We start from the raw sequence: 21543 nt of genomic DNA, 5'->3' as shown, positions 1-21543 counted from the left end.
TTAATGCTACTTCTCTCCTCTTTTCTTCTTCTATTTCCGTTCTTTTGCTTCCCAAACCTCTCTGAATATAGATGCCTTTTTTTTTCCTATTATTTTTCATCTTTGATTACTAGCTTGTAAAATAATGAAAAGAAAGCAAAAGGAAGAAATTGCTTCCTTTAGCCCCACCAGATCTAGAATTTCATGGCTAAGGTCCAACTCAACACTTTGCATCTTTTAAACTGTTATTTTCAATAGTCATCATTATACACAGGGGCTTCCTCATTAGACAGGCCTATATTACTGTAGCTCTATTTATAATCAACAGCTAGCTCCATCTAGTGTCGTCTTAATCCATCAGAAAAAAAAAAAAATCTAGAGATAAAACAAAAACAAACTGTAAAATCACTTGTCGGATGACAGCTACACACAACACGCAAGTACTGGCATCACAAGGAAAAGACAATTTCAAGTAGCTACAGCATGATAACAGCCACACAGCGCTGTTGTCACAAGGAGTGACCAGAGCTCCAGAAGAACACATATAATACGTGCAATATGAAACAGTCTTAATGCTACCCTGAAAGGGTGAATGGCATTTCATGCTGTTTATTATGTGGGTTATTCTCTCTGTGTTGTTTTCATCATCGTCACAGACAAATTATTGTTACGATTAACAGAGCTTCCCTGAAATAAAACTGCTTTTTATGTTGTTGGTTTTTTTTCCATCAAAACCACAGAACTACTTTTGGCTATACAAACCCCACAGTAATTCTGTCCATTAATAAGTACATCTCTCCTCCCAGCAGTTCTAAAATAATTTAAAATGCTTCCCAGAGGTGATCAAAGCAGGGAAACATTCCTACTACCTAACAGTATATCAGTTTTACCGATCTTTACCTTCAAACTTCCTCAGGGCTGGTTCACTGCTGTGTATCTAGAAACATCTATCTTTCTGAAACTGTTACAGCTTTACTCAGCAACATTTAGTGTTCAATAGCCTGATCCTCTTTTGACAAGATTACATAGTGTACAGCCAGCAAAGTCATTTAAAATGAAATCAGAAAAGTGAATATCCAGTATGATGACACACTTAGTGGGGGGAAAAAAAAAAAATCTTGGAGAAAGTGATATAACTGGTGAAGAATAGAGCTTATGTTGAAAAAAGTCATTCTGTATAGCACAATAATGCAAATGATTTAACATAGTTATATCCTGTGAGCAATGAAAAAGAGTTTGGAAGGGAAGAGAAGACCTGCTTACACTTAAAAAACAATACTTTTACTTCTTACATCCAGGGCAATCCAGCCAACAGAGCTGACATCTGTTTTAAACCTGTTCAAATCACCTGTTCAAAACTGCCAAGCGGTTTCACCCTAGTGGCGATAAAATATATTTCAATATGTACAATATACATTTAATGATTTGCTCCCCATGGCACAGAGGGCATTGCAAGGCGGAGGCAGACAAGAGGAAGCAACATATATCAAAAACATGCACGTATCTTTCCATTTTCTCCAACTTTCTAAAAATAGTCAGTTGGAAGTTATGCTCGTGACCTGTCTACTTTAAAGTACTCACAGTGATTATACAAAAACCTCCCTATAATACAGAATACAAGTTTAATAAAATGCACACCAAGATTTTCTGACGTTTCAAAAATAAGAACACTCAAATTTTCAATAATTTAGCAGCTACTGTCATTTCTCATTAACAGCCTTCAAAATCCTATCTGAAACAAGCTGATACGGATAAATTAAGAGCAGTAATCAAGCGAGAAATGATAGACCAGCTGGGTAGGCATCAAGTTGGCAAAACGTGAATACAGTTCAATAGCTGAAACAGATGCTGGAGTTGTTGAGAAAGCCTGCAGGAGATATTGATGTATTTTCTTTATATAATACCGAACAACCAAATAAATGTCAAGAGCTGAAAACTGATGGGGAATAAAACCTGTCAGCAAAACTAACTATAAAGCCAAGACCTGCAATAATGTTTTTTCATTGTACCAGAACATTTGTGCATGTATCTTCATTTCCTTGGGATTCCTCAATATGCCAATACATCAATCAGAGCTTGCAAGTGAATCAGAGGGAGCCTCTGCCAGTCTTCTCTTTCACATTTGTTTCTATCTACCTGAGGCTTCCCAGACTTGGAACAGACTTTATTCTTCAGCCTCATCCTAACACAACACTCTCGCAAGCAAGCGATTCCCCAAGCTTGGAGGCGAGCAGGAAAGAAAGGGTAACACAAGCACAAACGAAACTGCAAAATCCATTCTGCAAAAGGAATGTTGTTTTCAGAGTTTCCGGACCTCGGCAACAAATCCTCTGCCATCAGCGGCAGCTCATTCTAGCATATGCTTTGTCATGGTCAGTTTCTAATTACATTCATAATGATGCAATAGCTTTGATAATCCTACCTTCCATGCCAGCTGCTTTTCTTGTCACTCCATCACGCCAATAAGTTGGCTGCCGTAACAAATCAAGATAGTGCAAAACAGCATCTTTCCCCTGCATCTGTCATCTTCCTGAAAGCATTCTATTACTGCCGACTGCTGGGAACCAGAAAGTCTATTTGAATTCCAGCAGCTCCCCTTTCGCATGATTCAAGTTAGGTTAGGTGGGCATGCCTAACATGATTCTCTCCATCATTTATTATGCAGCTGCTACACCGACAGTGTGGTAACCACTCTGACTTTATCTGATACGTCAGCCTTGCAAAGCTATACCTCTGAGCAAACGCACGAGCAACAGAAGCATCTTGCATTTAATGAGCGTTCTCTCTGCCTAAAGAGAGTGCATCTGCGAATCTGTTTCAAATCCTGCTGCTTGCATTGTCCTCTAAGGCTGATGCAAATGTTTGAAGATTCTTTTAGTCTTGAATTTCATCTTTTCAGACAGCACGCTTCTTCAGGCACGCTTGAATTATTCACACTTCAGCTAAACGTTTGTTGATTTCTGTCCAAACAGCACCTTCCCGTTGAAACTCTCGGCTCGAAAGCTACTTCTGAATAACAGCACTGTGTATTCAAGCTCTCAACTCTGTTTCGTTTTAAACATGGCTTTTATACCCCCGCCTCAGCACCCGTATTTAGCTCTTTCTATGGTAATGAATGGCTGTCTAATGAGGGAACGGCAGATCTTAAAGCAATTTATCTAGACCTACCTGTAGGTGACTTTTGCTTTTTGTTTTTGACATTTTAGCGATAAGTGGATAGCTCTGTTAGAGCATCCTGATATTCTTAAAGTGGTAAGAGCACCACCAGGAACTGCTTGTCAGCAGCCTGTGGAGGACACTCCATAGCGACAGAGTTTGCTTAACTGCCTCTGAGTGTAACAAATTAAAGCGATAGGATTGTTCTGTTGTCTTTATTTTCTTTTGAGACGAGGTAAAAACATGCTTGCATCAGTGATTTCAAAAGAATATTAATAGAAGGTGACATATCCACATCAATCATCCACCAAGTTAAATTAGCTGCATCTCCTCCCACCACTTCTGCCCGAAATTCAGAGTCGAGGCGGTTCATCTTTAATGCATCTGCTGCTTGCTCATTATCTGAATAAACAGCCCCGACCCCACACTGGAAAGTTGGAATACCTGAGGCGGAAGAAAAAAAAAAAGACATTTCAGAACAGGTAACAGACTGGCTAAAACCTGTCAAAGAGGTAGGGAGGGAGGGAGCAGAAGGACTGACACCAGAAGAGAACATCTTCAGCCTTTACACAAGGGCAGATGAGGAGTGAGGAAGGGGAAAGGGTGCAGACCCCACGGAGAGCTTTCTCTGTTGGCAGCAGCCAGCTCAGGGCCACTTAGCAGCTCTCATACTCCTAGCACAGAAGACTTTCAGGGTTTTGCTCAAAAGGTTACTTCTTCACTCACGTAAAATGTGCTGAGCTCCTCTGTGGCTGCCCTTCAATGGAACACTTCAGTTCTGCCCTCCCTCCTCCACAATTTCCCAGTCTCAATTCATTCCTGAACCTCTTGGTTGAGAAAGAGAAAGCTAGCAAAGGTGAGCTTAGTGGAGCTCTAAATCACAAAAAATGAAGGGAGGGAATTAAAAAAATAAATAAATAAGAGGAAGAAGAAATGTGGTTATCTTCTACCCTTCATCTCCCTAAGTTCTGGGCCTCCATGAGCAGCATTACCACTGGGTGGGACCACAGGGGCACGTCCCTCTTCCCACGTGCAGAGCTGCAGTGCCAAAGGCCAGCAGTGAGGTCCCAGCCAGCAAGCTCCGACACTGCAATGACGGCTGTGACTTCCCACTCTCGCCCATGTCTAAATGGCACAGCTGACACCTGAATGAGCTAACAGCACGGCGCGGTCTATATTTGATACTGTATTTATTCCTAGCATGCTGCCAGAAAATGCCTTTTTGGAGATTTCATGTAAATAAATGAGAATTACTACATCTGTTCCTCTGTCTGTAGCAGCACATATCAACAAGCTAATTTGGCATTCAAGGCAGAGACAGGCCTATCATAGAGTTGCAAAGTGCACAACTATAAAGTGCCTATCTGAGAATACTGTCAGCTCCTTTTTGTTCACAGTTCAAGTCATTTCTGAAGTGAAACAAACCAGACAATAAATGAGGACAGACTTTGAAGTCCCCATAAATTCAAAGTACATAAAAGGATATGCTTAATATTTCACACTTCTAGCTGCATTATGATTTCTAAACCAGGGAGGCAGCAACAAGCAATTTACATGGTATTTCAGAAAAGAAGAGTTTGAATTCACAGCTCACATAGCCCATAGTTGCGGGGAAGACCTACAACACTCTGAAACTCATCATATGCTTGATTTCAGTGACTTCTGAGCTATGCAGGTTTATAGATGGAGATATCCAGAAAAAAAACATTTCACGTGTAAATAACCCAAATAATACTGGTAAAAGAATGGGGACCATCTGGTATAGGATAAACATAGTTAAACACAATCCTACCCACCAGAGAAACTGACACCTTGAAAGTGCAAAAATGGTGTACAAAAAGACAGAGTTACATAAAATATTTCTGGAAAGATTAGCATGGCATCTGCTGGGGTTTATCACTCATTATTACTCCCCTCCAGCAGAGTATGCAGTGGATGCGATGCAGTTCAGCTCTTCAGAGTATTCACATTTAGATCAGCACTATGGGAAGTAGGGTGTTTTGTTTTGTTTTGGTTTTGGAACTGGGAGAAAACAAACAAACTTTTCTTATTTATTTATTTTTTTTATTTTCCTTTCAGGAGGGAACTGAAAAACACCAGGTTTGGCAACTATAGCATCCACTAGCTGTACGGAAAACAAGCCCAGACACAAATGGAGAACTTGGGAGGAGAAAACAGTATCAGTCATTCTGTCCACAAATAGGGCAGATTAATAGCTAGCTCCAGTTTTTCTGCATTTGTCTGAGAAAACAACAGCCTTGGCTTCTGTTTATTGTAACTGGGTTCAGCATCTGCACAGATGTAATTATAGTAACCCACCCATATGGAATCAGTTGCTTTAGAGAGAAAGCTCCATGGGTAGCACTCCCAGACTCTACAATAACAAAAATACATTATCTTTTGTCTCATATTAAATGTCCCGAATTTGGAAAAAAAAAAAAAAAACTGAAATGAATGACAAGTGGAAAAGCACTAATCAAGTGGCAATCTGCTTTTTACAGTACTGAACTCAGTAGGAAAAGAAGTTCCAGTCTATTTGGGTGACGATGGCGTGAGAAACAAAGGAAAACCATCTCCCTTCCTATTCTATCTACAGCTTATGGTGTGGACATGTTTATTCATTGTAATTGTTTCTCTGCTACTTGAGAGACTAATTGGCTTACTCAGTGTGCTTGAGTTTGATTATGGCAGTATATGCGCATTACAAAGATAGCTAAGATACAATGTAGAATCTCTTCTCGATGGCATTTCTCTTTCTTTGTTTTTCTTCCCCCTTTAGAACTACTAATGACTCCAACAAGGCGAAACTATACAATGGATCACTGGAAAAAAGCAGCAAGCAGACTGGCCTTGACCTTCAGCCCTACATGACGCTCTGCATGATGCACTCTCTCTGGTATGCAAAAATTAATGCTGATTTTACCTGGTAAAATTGTTCATTCTTCTGGAGGCTAATGCCTCCAGAAGAAAGCCAATTTCTCTTCCCTTTTTCTCTACCTCTCATTATTCTTAGGTACTCCTGCCTTCCTCCTATAAATAACTAATTCAATCAATCATGCAAGAAATTACCCTAATGATACACTGGACATGTTTAGATTAATAAACCTCTCCTGTGGGAACCCTGGAAAGTTTGTTTGGGCAACTCAGACAAGAATAATTATTTATTTCTTACTGTTAACATTCTACATTAACTGTTTATTAATTTCAGAATTCCTTACACATTCAAGTAAGCTATTCATAAAGAATCATTTTCCCACAGACTTAAGAGTCATCAGTAATTTTTGTTTAATGACAATCTCCATTGTTTAGAGAGGATGCTTTATGGCAATTAGGGATCATATAGTTTGGACTGTTCAAGATTGAAAAAATTGCCACAGAAGAGCGTGTCAAAAAGTGAATGGTGCTTATGAATCGTGTATACAAAGTTCTATCTCTAGGAACTAAAAAGCCTTGTCATATCAATAGGGACACTTACAAGCTGTGGGACTCAAATGGAATAGTTAAAAGGAACTGTCATCACAGAGAGGTGAGTGAGTCTTTAGTCAGTCAGCCAGACCTCTGGCAGCAATCTGAGGAGCTTAACTTCTCATGGTTTTGAAAGTTTTTGCTCATCTACAACATAGTTCATTCAAACATTTTGTGTGGAAGTAGTCCTCCTTGCGCTAATTAAATCTCAGGTGTAAAAACACTCCTAACAGAGTTAGGTATGTGTTATAAGCTGAAAGCTCAGAGCACACTTATCCAGTGTTGGACAGTGTTGGACACTTAGCCACGTTTGGACTCACGACCAACTTTTCAAATGAGATTGATCCTATTTATGGCAAGTAAGATTTGCAAAGCTTTACTACAGACATGCTTAAAACAATACTAAGAAACCCCAGTATTTCGTATTTCAGGATTTGGACAAATAATTACCCATTAAAGGTGGTATAGAAACAGTTCTCTCTGCATCACTAATGGCAGAGCACAACAGATTAAAGCATGGTTATGCTACATACGATCAATATATTTTTCTCTGATATTGCCCAATATTCACCTGAACACTTCTACAAAAACGAACAATATAATCTCTCAAAAGTGACAACTGCAGAGGATTTTTAATGGCAACCTCTACTTATATCTACAGGTAAACCAACACACATTCTACATTTAAATCCCACATAGCAAATGTATTCCATTGACAGTGAATTTAAAATACCAGGTTCTAGCAAGAGAAAAATATATAGTTAACTCACTCTTTAAATACTTAACACACATCAGAAAGCAGAAAGATACAGACTTCCAGCATTTATCACTAAGAACTATGACCTTGAACTCTCCAGGGAACACCATTAGTCAGCTTCCTTAAGCAAACATTGCATGTCCTGCTAGCATAAAACTGAACAGAGACAAAGCGTTAAGGTGCTAATTCCATAAAATGCATTTAATTCATCCTTCTAAATCAGGCTGACTGGAGCCACGCAGTTCTAACCTTCATCCATTTGTACCTTTACTTCTTCGGGAAAAACGCATTGTTCAGGCTTGAAATAATCACTGATGCATGCACCTTAATTTGTTCACTCTTTCTACAGCTGTAGCCCATATATAAGATGCTGCATACCAGATGTATTGGGAATGGGAGAAAAAAACGACTGAACATTTGCATCTCAATCTGCCTGTAATCAGCAGGAGGTGGTTTTGAGCTCTTGAGCATTCTCACCTGGTACTGCTCTTCAGCACAGTACTAGATGTTTCACTCCATTCTCACCAGGGAGATCATCATGCTAGCTAAATTACAGTTAAACTATTATTGTTGTTATGGTTAATTATAGTTGGTTAAATTATAGTGGTCTATACAAGTTTTGGACTTCATAGCTCACACACATTCAAGCTGTTTGTTAGATGAAATTCTCCATATTGCAATTTATAGTACTATCCACAGATACTCCATCTATATTTTGGTTTAGCAGTACTTCCAACTCATGGCACTGATTTTCTGCTATATTGCTAACCATTTAATCTCATGCATGACAAATGTGGGTTACGAAACTAATGAAATGAAGTTCTACCAATGAGCTAGACTCCCATGTTTGGCTGATATTAAGGCTTTTATTTTTCTAGATTAATCTAAAAACCATGGGGTGGATAAGATCAATCATCTGACATAATAGCCCATCATTAGTCTGACATCCTTCCACTGTGGGAAGTTCTGATGAGAAACATGAAACGCTTCCAATCCAGTTTCAAAGGCAGATCATAGTAAGAGAGGGCATTGCCTTACAGGGCAGGGAACAATAAAATGAAAGCAACTTGTAAACTACACGAGTCAGGGAGCAGAACAGGGACCGTTAGCCAAGCTGTGGGACACCTCAACACCTCCTCATTTACTCTCAGAGCAGCCACTTCTACCTCCTCATACAAAGGGCATTTATTTGTATCCACAGCATTTGCATCTTTTTTATTTTTCAGTATCTTGAAAAAATATCTATGTTAAGCCTGCAGAATGGCCAGAACAAAGTAACTTGCTTTGTCTGCCCCACAAGTACTAGTTAGAAAGCTATAGAATATTTAGAAGGAACTTCAGCAAGAAACTTTTCTCACTCTAACAGAGTATGAAAGAAGAGATGACCCTTGAAAAGGCAGTTCCCAGACAAAGGCAATAAGCAAATAATCTCATGGCATCAGCCCCTCCAAACCTCACACCTGTTATGGCCTGGAGCCACATACTATGCTATGAGCACTACCCAAATAGATGGGAATAAGAGAGGAAGAAATAACATTCTGCATTGTGTGGGTGATTGATGCGTAACTCCCAGATTAGTTGAATTACTAGAACTGTGGCCTAATTAAACCTTCTCTCTTGCATTTTGTCAAAATTCCAGCATAACTGGGACTCTGAATGGCACCAGTGAGCAGAGTGGAAGCTGCCAAGCAGCACTTTGCCTGCCAGGCTTCATTTTTAACATTATTTTGCATAATATCAGGGTGCAATCAATTTGGTATTGTATCAGTACAAAAGCTGAGATTTCAATGATATCAACAGAGAACATAACATAGCCCTAAGGCTTGTTCAAATAATTATAAAAGGTGAAAAAATACTTAAAATAAAAATTTCTTAAAATAGGTATTGAACATGGAAACAAAGTGTTTGGAGAATATATGTTCCCTAAACAGTTAATATCTCATTTTTCCACTGTTCAAAATTCCTTTCTACTAAGCTTACAATACAGTATTACTTTACTTGATTTGCACTGATTTACATTACCATCTTTTTTATGGGGGAAAAAAAAAAGACCTAACAACCTCATTATCACTAAAAAAATTATCTTGCAAATTTCCCAAGAAGCTCTGTCTTCATTTGATACAAACAAAACCAGTTGTGTTGCAAGTGACACCTGAACCAACCACTAATTTAACAGGAGCTGTATGTAACATGGATTCTGCAAGCAGTAACATCCCTCTAGGTAAGTCTGGAGCCAGTAGATCTAGCCAAAAGTATAGCAAGCTGTACGTGGAGAAGCATAAAAAGGGAAAAAAGAAAGCAAACACAGACTGTGTAAAGGTTCACAGCCAATGTTGTAACCAAGTTCCTGTATGCAGTTCAAAAATGTCATCAACAGCAACAGCTCCTGGCAAGGCTTTAGTGATCTCCTCTCATCAAGATACTCAGCAATTCTACCCCTCCTGAGCCCTCTCCATTACAAAATAAGCATTCAAATTTGGTCCATAATCAACAGTCAAACCTGTTCAGAATGCCAATGCTGTAACTCACATTAAGCTCGCACATTTGTGGTGGACAGGACAGAGTGAGGAGTCACCATTAGTTAGTCTAGTCCTATCTTAATCCATGCCTTTTCCATGGTGTTATTTTCTCAGTTTTAAAAGCTTTGCAATTTTCTTCTGTGTAATTACTGGGACACATTTTAGCTTGAATTAGGAAGAGCTGTGGAAGAGAAAGCTAATGCTCACAGTGTGGGCACACTGGTGTCATCTCCAGGAGGATAAAATGCTCTCTACTAGAGGGGTCCACTCATATCTTCCCAACTGGGGGAGAGGGAATCACCAGCAAAGATGCAACTCCAGTGCAGGCAAAAAGCTCCTTTATAACTGTTTTAGGTTTATTCTTGTCGAATGTTAATATATGCACAGTCAGATTTGCTACTGTTGCTGCCATCAATATATTCCTGAAGCAGCCTCTGTGCCTGTCAATACCTCCCAATTCAACAGACTTGAGTAAGAGCATCACTCTCACACTTCTGCTCTGGCTTGCAAAATGGGGCTACATTACTAGTCAGAAAACGTCTTTTGAAATACACCAAGAAACAGTCATATCAGCACTTCTGTTAGTAACAGAAGTTGTCTCATCTCTTGATTTCCAAGCATTAAACAGTTTTGGGCACGAGCCTAAATCATTCCAGACAGAAAATGTGGACCAAAAAAAAAAAAAGCAAAAAAAAGTATGCCACATGGGGAAAAACAGCCCTAAGGAATGCCAGGAAGAAAGTCTCTGCCTCAAGTGAAAAAAAAAAGATTGAGAAATGCTCTGAGACTTAAAATGGTGCCACAGTTTTATAGATCTGCCCCTGAGTAATATTGAATAAAACCAAAGCTACAGGTGCTCTTAGATCTGCACGGATTTGTTACATGGTAGTTTTCTAAGACTGCTCAAATCTGTATTTGCCTACTATATTAACAACAGAGCTCATTAGCCCAGTATGGCTACGACACAAGTTAAACCAAAGGCAGGACAAAACTTACGTAAAAACAAGTCTTCAAAGAACTGGTTTATTTTGTTCACAGTTTATCACTTCATGGAAAATACTGTTCAACTGAATGTATGTATTCATCATGTGAATAGATAGAAAGTTCCCTTAATTTTTCAGCACTCTGTGGACTGACAGTGAGTCACCGCTGTTGAGCATTCAAATACTTGATCTTTAAGAAGTCTTTGATGTGAATGGGAAGATGTGACAAGATACAGTTTCCTTCTGCCCTATGGGATAAGTGTAACACAGTCACTAGGAGACTTTACAAAAAGCCCTAAGGCTCTGAGTTTTACTGTGAAAGTACTAGCATCTTACGGTGAAGCACAAGATAAAGAGAATCATGAAAACATTTTTTTTTTTTCTTTTTTTTTTCCCCTGGGTCATCATGCATTGCCTGAGGCTTCATTCCAGGAAAAGTTAGGCTGCTGTAAGATTTATTGGTTGGGACCAGAGTTTGAATGCAATTTTCTCTCGTCACATTCGCACAAAGAATATTGCATCCTCCTGTGCTACCGTAGCTAAGAAAGGCATATTTAATTGCTTCTGTGCTAGGGCTCTGGTTGGGGGTTTGGGGAACTCGCTTCTATCACTGTGTCAAATCATACCATGGCACTATGTACAGTTTCACTCCCAGTGTGCAGACTCAAGTGTGGAAACTTAAAATTTGTTTACTGGGAGCGCTGATGTGTGCAAGATTTGATTGCTTCAGTGCTCTCAGAAAGCAAAACACAGAAGCTGGGCAGTGTCTACAGAATGTTTGCTTTTAAAATCAAGTAAGCAATCTAAGAACTGGGAAAATGCCTAACCTAGGTAAATCAAATCCAGTCCCATATGATATTTAAACTAAATTCAGTAAATAAGACCAATTATGTCCTAGAATGCACTGGTGCCTAACAGTGCATTAAACTGGATCTGGATACCATACCAACTTAATGTAGTTATATACACACATCTATTTATCTACATAGAAACATAACGTGTCAACATTTATAATATAGACATATTTCTTCCTTATCCCCTGGAGCCTTCAGCTTCAATACTGACCACAATCACCTCAGCTTCATAAAAAATGCTGAGTTGACAGACCAAGATCATAACTAACAGCAGCCACTCAGATCCTGTGTCCCACAGTTCCAGTTGATTTCCTCTTAGCTGATGAGAAAAACACACCCCCAAAACACAAAGAAACTGTGGTGGGTCTACAAAACACTCTGGAAGCATTCCTGTCACCTTGACTATTAAGATACAGGGAATAATTGAGAACTATAATCAGGCAGACAACTGTATACTCAGACAATCAGATGCCAGAAATACTTTACCACAAGGAAGTCTGCAGACTTCCTTAAGTACAGAACAGAATACAGAGGTGGAAGTAGTAATTATTAAAATGTGTCTCTTCCCTCAAGCATTGCTTCAAATTTTCCCAAGGACTATAAACAGTAGGTAGCAAGCAAAAATTAAAAGTCTTAGCAACTAAAATCAAACATTTGTAAGACTTACTGTTGATCAATACCTAAAGCATCTTCTCGTTATATTTAGTGCTATCCACCCAGAAAACACATAAGATAACAACTGTCCAGGCAAAACTGAAAAAATTTACACAGTTCTTCTGTTTATCAAATCTGACTGGCAGGAAATAAAACATAAAATTAAAAAGAAAAGCATTATATCTAAGCACTTTACTACAAGGAAATTATGCAATAGGAGGAAACATTTAATGAATATTATGCCTAATCCTTGTGTCTTCCTGTCATCCCTGACTTGAACTAAATCAAAGTAACATCTACAAATCCTCAATGTGTTATGAAATGTGTTCTTCATACGATCTGGTTTATATCGATAACTGTCTTCTGTGAAGGGTGTTTAGATTATTTTCCTGATTGCTAATGAGATGACTACCCCTATATATTCTGGTCCGAAAATATGTATGAGTTTTTATTACTGCTGTTGTTCATACCTTGAAAATACATGGCCTCTAGCGTATTTGAATGCATTCCTTCAGAAATTGCTTCAGCCTTAAACTGCATCTCTCTTTTTCTCAGGTCAGAAAACCACGTTTCCAGTGAGACCATACAACACAGAACTACCCCTTCAGCAATGCTAACATGATTCACCACCAGGCTCAAGGTCTTTTTTTTTTTTTTTCCTTCCCCCCCTAGTCACACCTTCATGCTTTCACGGCTTACCAGTCCCTGTCAAGAGGAATTCTTGCCACTGACTTAAGTGTGGAATTTCCTTCAGAAATTTTCTGAACAACTTAAGCTTTTGAACCCAAAACCATGAAAGAATGCTCAAAAAGAGAGCACTACATAGCCTGTACTCCTATTTTAAGGGCAAGAACACAATAATGTTCTCTGCAAATCTGCTGGGGAAGAAAAGGAAATAATAATTTTATTATATTTAAATATTCATAGCAAAACAAAAGAACAAAATGATAAGTTTTAATTTCCACATCCCTAAGTGACCAACATATCAAATGCATCTTCTCTCCCAGGACTTGGTGATTTTAGACAAGAACAGATGAAGAATAAGCCTTGAAAGAAAATGGCAGCAATGCACTCCTTCTGATCCAGCCATTTGAAAAGTGGTAAAGAATCTAATCACAGCACTGCAGGCACAAATAAAAAAGGGGAAAAAATGGACCTGAGCTAGTTCCTTTTTGTAGCTACTCTTGGCTAGAACAACCATGGGCCAAATATTACAGCCTTGCCATATAGGAAACATTGTTATGGGTTTTCCTTCTGTAGCTGAGGAGCAGTGTTTGTATAAATGCTTAATTCACTTTCAGTTCTAAATGGGGTGAAGAATTACAGGCAACAACCACTGATGATATTCCTAAAACACTGTTGTGTGAAAACCTCAGAACTGTGCTCAGATTAAGCACTGATGACCTACAGCAAGCTGGATTTGTCCATTAGACTGAACCCCCTAGTATTTTTTTTTTTTTTTTAAGCTAAAGTTGATGCCTGAGCACATGAAATCAGGTACTTTGTCAGCAGATTCCTCAGCGGAGAAAGTAGAGCCATTTTTCTGAAAAGAAAGTAACTTCTTTAGAGAATATCCTGAAGGAATCAGGAATTATCCGTTCTGATAAAGAAGCTACCCTGGAAAATGCCAGAGGATCCATTTATATTTTATAGTTTAGACTCAGAAAGTATAAGAAACAACGACTATGCACATTTTATAGAAATATCGGAGACTTCTCATTTCACTAAATCACTAATCCAGAAAGTAAAGTTCACTCCTATTTAAATCAACGTAACTCTACCCTCTCCCATAAACTGCTTCAAAAAGGCACAAAACAAACTTATGGACACTGGCTACACAAGAGAGTAGATGTACTAAAACATTAGATATACAACTCACTTATCAGAGTGAAAATCTAAATGAGATGACTAGAGGAGTGAAGAGTAAGGGGGAATCTTAGCAAGAAGTACTACATCTATATCTATCTACAGTAGTCAAAGAAAAAAAAAATCAACCACTAACTAGATAAATAAAAATTGATTGAACTAAACTAGGCCTAATCTACACAGTCTCTATTTTGATATCTCTGGCTGCTTTTTCAGAAATGTTCTTCTTTGCAAGAAAAACAATTGCATTTAATCTGAAACTAAGTAAAATATGTAATCATGGATATTTACATCCTGCACACATATTACGTATTTATGTAACACACTGAAAAAAAAACAAATTTGGAAACAAAAAACAGAGAAAATAAAGGCATTAATTCACTTCACTTCTGGACTTATCTCAGAAGCCAAGATCATTTGAGAGACTAAAATAATTGAAGCTGTTTAGTCTGGGGAAAAGGAGGCTGAGGGGAGACCTTATTGCTCTCTTCCAATATCAGAAAGGTGCTTACAGTGAGAGCGGGGTTGGTCTCTTCTCACTGGTGACAGGATGAGGGGAAATGGCCTCAAGTTGCACCAGGGTAAGTTTAGGTTGGATATCAGGAAAAACTTCTTTACAGAAAGGGTTGTTAAGCAGTGGAATAGGCTCCCCAGGGAGGTGGCTGAGTCACCATCCCTGGGTGTGTTTAAAAACCGTTTGGATGTGGTGCTCAGGGACGTAATTTAGCGGAGGGTTGTTAGGGTAGTACGGTTAGGTTGTGGTTGGACTCAATGATCTTTAAGGTCCTTTTCAACTGGAGCAATTCTATGACTTTATGCCTGGAACTCTCCTTCATGCTTTAAACTTGGCAATTTTTCATCTATTCAAGTGGGAATTTTTTAAAAATCACAATGAATAAAGGCTGAAATTTAAAAACCCAAGTGGTTAAGATAATGCAAATTTAAAAAGAAACAATTCCATGTAAATGTTGAAATAATAAAAATTTGTAAAACTGACTGTTGAGTATGCAAAGCAAAATATGGACTACTAAAGTGATGCGAGGTTTTTTTTGAATGTTTTGTTCTACAAAATTGGAAATATTTTAGTCTAAAACAGCAGGGTTGTTTTTTTTTTCTTTGAGGATATCATTCTGGCTTCAGATTTATGATGGAGGTTCACATAATTTATGCTCTGAGTTTATCATTCTCCTTAAATTTGAATATCCTAAGAAACTTGTGAAATTTAGCGATTACAGCTTACAGAAGAAAAACCTTAGGCAAGCTTTCTTTATGTGAAGTTTGCATTTTATCAGTTCCTTCTTCGCTGAACTACTCAAACTCAGAAAAAATTATGCAGGAAGTCTCCCTCTCATCCCTTCAGGGAAAACTGGGACCACTTTCATAATGTAACAAAATAGAAGAAAAAAAAAAAGGTTTATTATTTTTAGAATTACCTTCATGCATTGATGCCATATTTTGCACACAGGGTTTATTACTGTAGTTTCTCTTAAATCAATGAATCAAAATTTACATGTAGAATTTACTCAATACTACTACTAAAAATCTGACTTAGCAACTGAAAATAGATTTTGCCCCGGGAGTCTTCAGTGTTTTTTCAAATTGCATTCAAATGCTTTTTATATCTGTTCTCTAACAGATAGAGCAATAGCAAAGCTGTAATCCTGCTGCAAACATAACCATGACACCAGAAGGCAAACTGATTACATCTTACAAGATCTACACTTCCATCTAAATGTGTTTCAGTAGCAAAACTCACTTAGACAAGTTCTGAGCCTGTTTCCCCTGTAATTTCTCAGCAGGAATCAACATAAGCAATACTTCGATGATCATATTTCTGCAGGATAACCTACTACAGGCAGTGCCTTTCTTTGCCTCTGGACAAAATAAAATAAATTAACACATTCTCAGGCAATTCCAAATGACTGAAATATATCTTGCACCTTTGTGGGATCGATGCATTCCTAGCTTTTTCATACACATATGTTTTCAGGTTTTGTTGTTTTAAATAAACAAAAAGTAATGAGGCTTCTTCCAGTTTGAGAAACATGATCCCTTTGGGCTTTTTTTCATGCATCTTTCTTCTACTCTCATCCTTTCATGACCAATTCTACACTTACTTCTCCCCACCAAAAATAATTTTAATAGCTTTCTTCCTCCCCAAGAAAGAGTCCCATCTAGCAGACGGCAATCAGAATCTCCCGTGCGTTAACTCCTCTATGCCAAACACTGCTCCACCAATGAATTCCTCTAAATCTGCAGAAGTCATTCTCTGCTTGACCTCAGTCTGGCAGGCTGCTTGTACTTCCCATTGACTCAAACAGTGAATGCATCTGCTTGCTTCACTTGCAAATTAGGATTTCACTTTTTTCTGCAGCAGTAATATCTAAGAATGGATTAGTCTTTTAAGATCAGCCTCACTAATGAACAGATGCACCTCTCCAAAACCATGCGTTTACAGCTAATTACAGCTAATATTGACTGTTTATTTCATGTTTCAACAAATTTAATTTGTACAACGATGTTAAACATACCTCATGGGTTAAGATGTATGGTAGAAGTCCCAACAACCCCACTCCAGCATAAGCCACTCTCTCTCACCACCCTCTTAGACAGAAAAAAGGAGAGCAGAGTTCAGTCACCTGAGCCATAAGGTTAGTTTCCCAACATGGAAGGCAATACCCAAACAAAATCTACCTCTTGCCAGTGCTACCTGATGCAGGCTGTGCTCCGCCTGAGGAAGAGTGTCATCAGCAAGCTGTCCTGGCATTTCTCACAGCCCCAAAGCAGACCAGCATCTTCTACACCGCTTTACAACAGCTTTTTCTGTAATCAGAAATGTCCACTGAATTTTGGAACACATCCGAACCAAACAAATAAACACTTCCTTAGTATGAAGTGACAATGTTTGGAGTCCTATTTTGGCACAGCACTAAGAATTTTGGACTTCCTGAAATATTGGACATCATGAAGTTAAATTCAGTTTTCTGTTACATTCGCTTTTTTTTTTTTTCCCCCTAAATAATTTAAAATTCAATCTCAGAATTACAATTTTTTTTTTCCTTTACATGTACCTTCATAAATCCAGGACAATCCTTTGATTAAACTACTAGGAGAATTTGTTCTGTCATAGCAAGATGTCTCCAAAATTATACTTGATTTTTCCACCTCATTGATTGCACTTAAGCAGGCATTTAAGAAGATGAGAATAAAAATCTTTCCTCCTATATACATACAGCTACATATGGCTGTTGCCAAAGATATGCGTTTCACTGGCATCATTTTGGAGTTTCTGAAAGTTTGTAACCAAAGCAGTTGTACATGGTTTGATGGATCCTTTGCAAGTTCTAATTATGTAAGTGCTAACAAATAATGAAAACAGATGTTAAGCAGAGTTCAAAATAAATGTAAGTTCTCGAGACTAATACCTAAGGAACTCCTAAAAGCAAGGTATTATCAACATTCAAAAAGTACATGCCTTTTTACCTTGACTAATTACATATTTTCTTTAGCTGGAATTTTGAAACTTCAGTTTCACCATAGAGCTAACATGTATTCATTAATTTTCAAGAAAGTCCTATCTGGGAAAGAAATACTAATATAGATTCATTTAACAATTCACGTCACTGATCCTTTGCTTCATACAATTTAATGCAAACATTTCTGATGCTTTAGCTTCTAGGTGGCCAAATTATTACTCAATATAATGCAATTCCAAATTTAACAGCACAAAGTTAAACAGCCATTCAGAATAGTCTCTGCTATTGGGAAACAAGCTAAAAAAAAAAAGTATATGAGAGTATGAATTGTTACTGAGATTACTTTCAAACATGATGATTCTAGAGTTACATGCTACTGTATGGATTTGCTAGAAAAGCTTTAACTGTCACCAAGGTCATTGCTAAACATGAGAAGTAATCATACGCGCACTCAGTCATACACTGTTAGTCAAAGCACTTCTAAGTGACTCAGAACACAAAGATCAGAGAGAGACTACAGCACTAAGAAAAACAAAAATCAGCCTCGATCAAAACAAACGCAATTCTTTTCCTATATTGTTATTGTCTTGAAAGTAAATGGATGAATGATAAAATAGTGAGAAAATGGCTTGCATTGTTTCCAGATGCAATAATTAAGGCAAGAAACACTAGCCAAGCTAGTTCCATTCTGAAAAGAATTCTGAAATCACATGGATTATATATTTTGACAGTACTGTAAAACCCTTTGATAGTGTCTACTTTGGATGCAGAGTGAAATTGGAGACAATTTATTCTGTGTTTTCCCCATGGCTAGCACAGTAGAGCTCCATTTTGCACTGACCTATGTGTACTCTTCTAATAAAAATAACTTTTAGTATTAAAACAATTAATAAAGAATAACTCTATTCCTAAATATCTCATCACAGATTTGTCATAAGGCCAGGTCCTCATCTGAGCTTTCTGCTTGAACCTCTAAAGTAAATACAGTTAGAGAACAAATACATGTGACATAACTGAAGATAAGGTCCAAAAGATTTAAGACCACCTGAGGAACATAAGTCCATGGGTTCTGCCGGCACTGGTGGAAGAAGCTGCTAAACCATTATCCATCAGCAATTAAGTTTGTTGATGACACCAAACTGTGTGGTATGGTCACCACGTTGGAGGAAATACATGCCATCCAAAGGAACCTTGACAAACTTAGGCAGGCAATGTAAACGTCATGGTGTACAATAAAGCCAAGTTCAAGGTCCTGCAGATGGGTTGGGGCAATTCCAAGCAAAAATACAGGTTCGGTGAAGATACAGAGCAGCCCTGAGAAGAAGGACTCAGACATGTTTACTGATGACAAGCTTAACAGAAGCCAGCAATATATGCTTGCAGCCAATCATATCCTAGGCTGCATCAAAAAAGCATGACCAGCAGGTAGAAGGAGGTGATCTTCTCTGTCCATTCTGCTCTCACACTTATCTTTGGAGCCTCCAGTATAAGAAGCACATGGTGGTATGAGTCCAAAAACAGGGTACAAGAATTACCAGACAGCTGAGTCATACGAAGACATGCTGAGGGAGCTAAGGTTTTTCAGCCCAAAGAAGAGAAGGCTCTAGGGACACCTTATAGCAAACTTCTAGTATGTAATGGGGACCTAAAAGAAAACTGGAGAGGGACTCTTTATAAGGCTAGGATAAGTGGTATGAAAAGGGGATAACGGTTTCAAACTAAAAGAGGGCAGATTTACAATAGACTTAAGAAATTCTTCACTATGATAGTGGTAAAGCACTGGAACAGTTTGCACAACGGACTGTGGATACTGCACCCCTGGAGATGTTCAAGGCGAGGCTGGATGGAATTTTGAGAAGCCTGGTCTAGTGGAAGGTGCCCCTGCACATTACAGGTAGATTGGAACTAGATGATCTGTAACATTCCTTCCAATCGAAGCCATTCTATGATTCTAATTGAAACACCGAGCCTGACTTTTCTAGTTCTATTTGTAAAAACTGCAAATAGATTTGCTATGTTCTTAAAGATTGTTGTTCAGGGATACAGAAAAATATAGTTCTCAAATAGGCTTTTGATTCTGAAAAAACTCATAGGTTTCATCTGTCAGATGAACACTGAAAACAAACAAAAAATTTTGAGATGCACGTTGAGATACAAAGGTATATGCAGAAGAATTTTCAAAATCAGCATACTGAAAACACTTGAGAATGCACTGGGTATTGTGAAGTATGTCTCATACCCATTTCAAACCATTTCCAATTTAAGTAAAATTTACAGAAATGGATGCTTATTTCCTTATTCTCACCAGGCTATGAAACAGCTTTTCTCTTTTTCCCTCTTTGCTCTGATCCAAATGTTTAATGCTGTATTTTCTCTTTTTTTAATCTCCTTTTCAGATAATCCTTTAGACATACATTATACGTCTCAAAGTTTTTCCCTCATTTTTTTCTGTTTCAACTCTATAAACATAAACAGTTCTTTTACTGTTAAGGAAATGACTGCTACAAAATGATGCACCAAACCACTCTGGTCAGCTGGATTGTTACCACAGCAGACAAATAGCAAAGGTGAATGATAAACCAAACTTTTTCGAAGTCAGGATACTGTACTCTTGAAAAACTTACATGTTCATGGCAAGAGCATACATAGCTTTAGACTTCAGAAATATTTTTTTCTGCTGGGCAGCACCTAAGCTAGTCAGGTATATTGACTTGGGTAGATCCCCTGGTTTTAATATGTGAACAGGAAAATAGCGATACAGATTAGAGATGGATGAGAAATCTAAAAGTATTAACTTTTAGTACCAGGTTTAGAGCTGAATGATAGGTTTGTAACGTACATCTCTGACTGACAGCAGAAAGTTCCTTAAGGAGAAAGCAGAAGACAACATACTTAACTACAATTCATCTTATTATGTATTTACCACCTTTATGTATTTACCTCTCTTAAATATTCTTTTCCACTAATTAGTGTTAATCATTTAGGAAACAAAGGGCAGGGATATTTTGCTCTTTAACCCACACTTCCAAGTGTCTTCTCTACTCTTCATAGACTGTTTGCAGAAGAGCCTTTGATTAAGAAAAAACAAATGCCTCCTGGAAATCCTAGTAAGATTCATCCAGCAGATTAATAGGTTTGCCTAGCATGAATTTCCTTCAAAAAGTCCATGGTAACTCCTCTCTGGTGTATAGCATATAGTCTCATATTCCCACATTCATTGTTTGCTATGGTTTCTCCTTATCTATCCCTTCAACCTGAACTGGTGAAGGTTTCCAGGTCTCTTGTGGAACCCTAGTATCAGAGATACCAGTTTTAAATTAGAAGCTTCACATCCCATTTCAATTAGTAGTTTATCTCAGTTGCTTCATCTTTGAGTTACTCATGAACTCTTCAGTGATTAATGCTTGATCTTAGCTATTTATCAACATTACTCTTCCTGTTTATTTGCAATTTCTTTTACCAGCTCTTCAATCAGAACGTCTAATAACCCTCTTATAGAGGATTGTATTAATAACAAATAAATTTACAGCTAAGCTTATTTCCAAGCTTCTCCAAATTTTTTTCCACTAGTATTTCTACACAGAGACAATTGAGATTTCCAAACCCACTTCTCTGAGAGGTTGAAAACAAACTCAATGCCAGTCCAGTAAGTTTCTAATTTTCTCTGATAAAACCAAAGCCTACAAAAAATCATAGCAAAATCCCTAAAATACGATTCTTTGTGAACTGTATTGCCATCTACTGGATGGCAGATCTAAACTGTAAGGTAACTCTTTGCTACACACCTAGCAGTGTTTTGGAAATTTAAAGAACTCATTCATAACTCTTTTTTTT

At 38.0% G+C, this 21543-nt stretch overlaps 1 long non-coding RNA gene across 2 annotated transcripts in view; it reads right to left on the bottom strand.

Annotated features, from left to right (window-relative positions):
• Positions 1-764: 764 nt before the first annotated feature.
• Positions 765-21543, bottom strand: part of LOC104914775 — a 63206-nt gene continuing 42427 nt past the window's right edge. Inside the window, exons 3-5 of one of the 2 annotated variants that reach the window (XR_002111445.2) lie at positions 16928-17056; positions 16765-16837; positions 765-3579 (exon numbers count right to left, since the gene is read on the bottom strand). This is a non-coding gene — a long non-coding RNA (uncharacterized LOC104914775). The remainder of the gene's footprint in view (positions 3580-16764; positions 16838-16927; positions 17057-21543) is intronic. The other variant, XR_002111446.2, reaches the window with a different exon arrangement.

Source organism: Meleagris gallopavo, chromosome 1, assembly GCF_000146605.3.
Source record: "Meleagris gallopavo isolate NT-WF06-2002-E0010 breed Aviagen turkey brand Nicholas breeding stock chromosome 1, Turkey_5.1, whole genome shotgun sequence".
NCBI classification, from domain to species: Eukaryota; Metazoa; Chordata; class Aves; order Galliformes; family Phasianidae; genus Meleagris; species Meleagris gallopavo.
The sequence above is the reverse complement of the archived record's forward strand: the minus strand, read 5'-3'. Positions and strand labels throughout refer to the sequence as shown.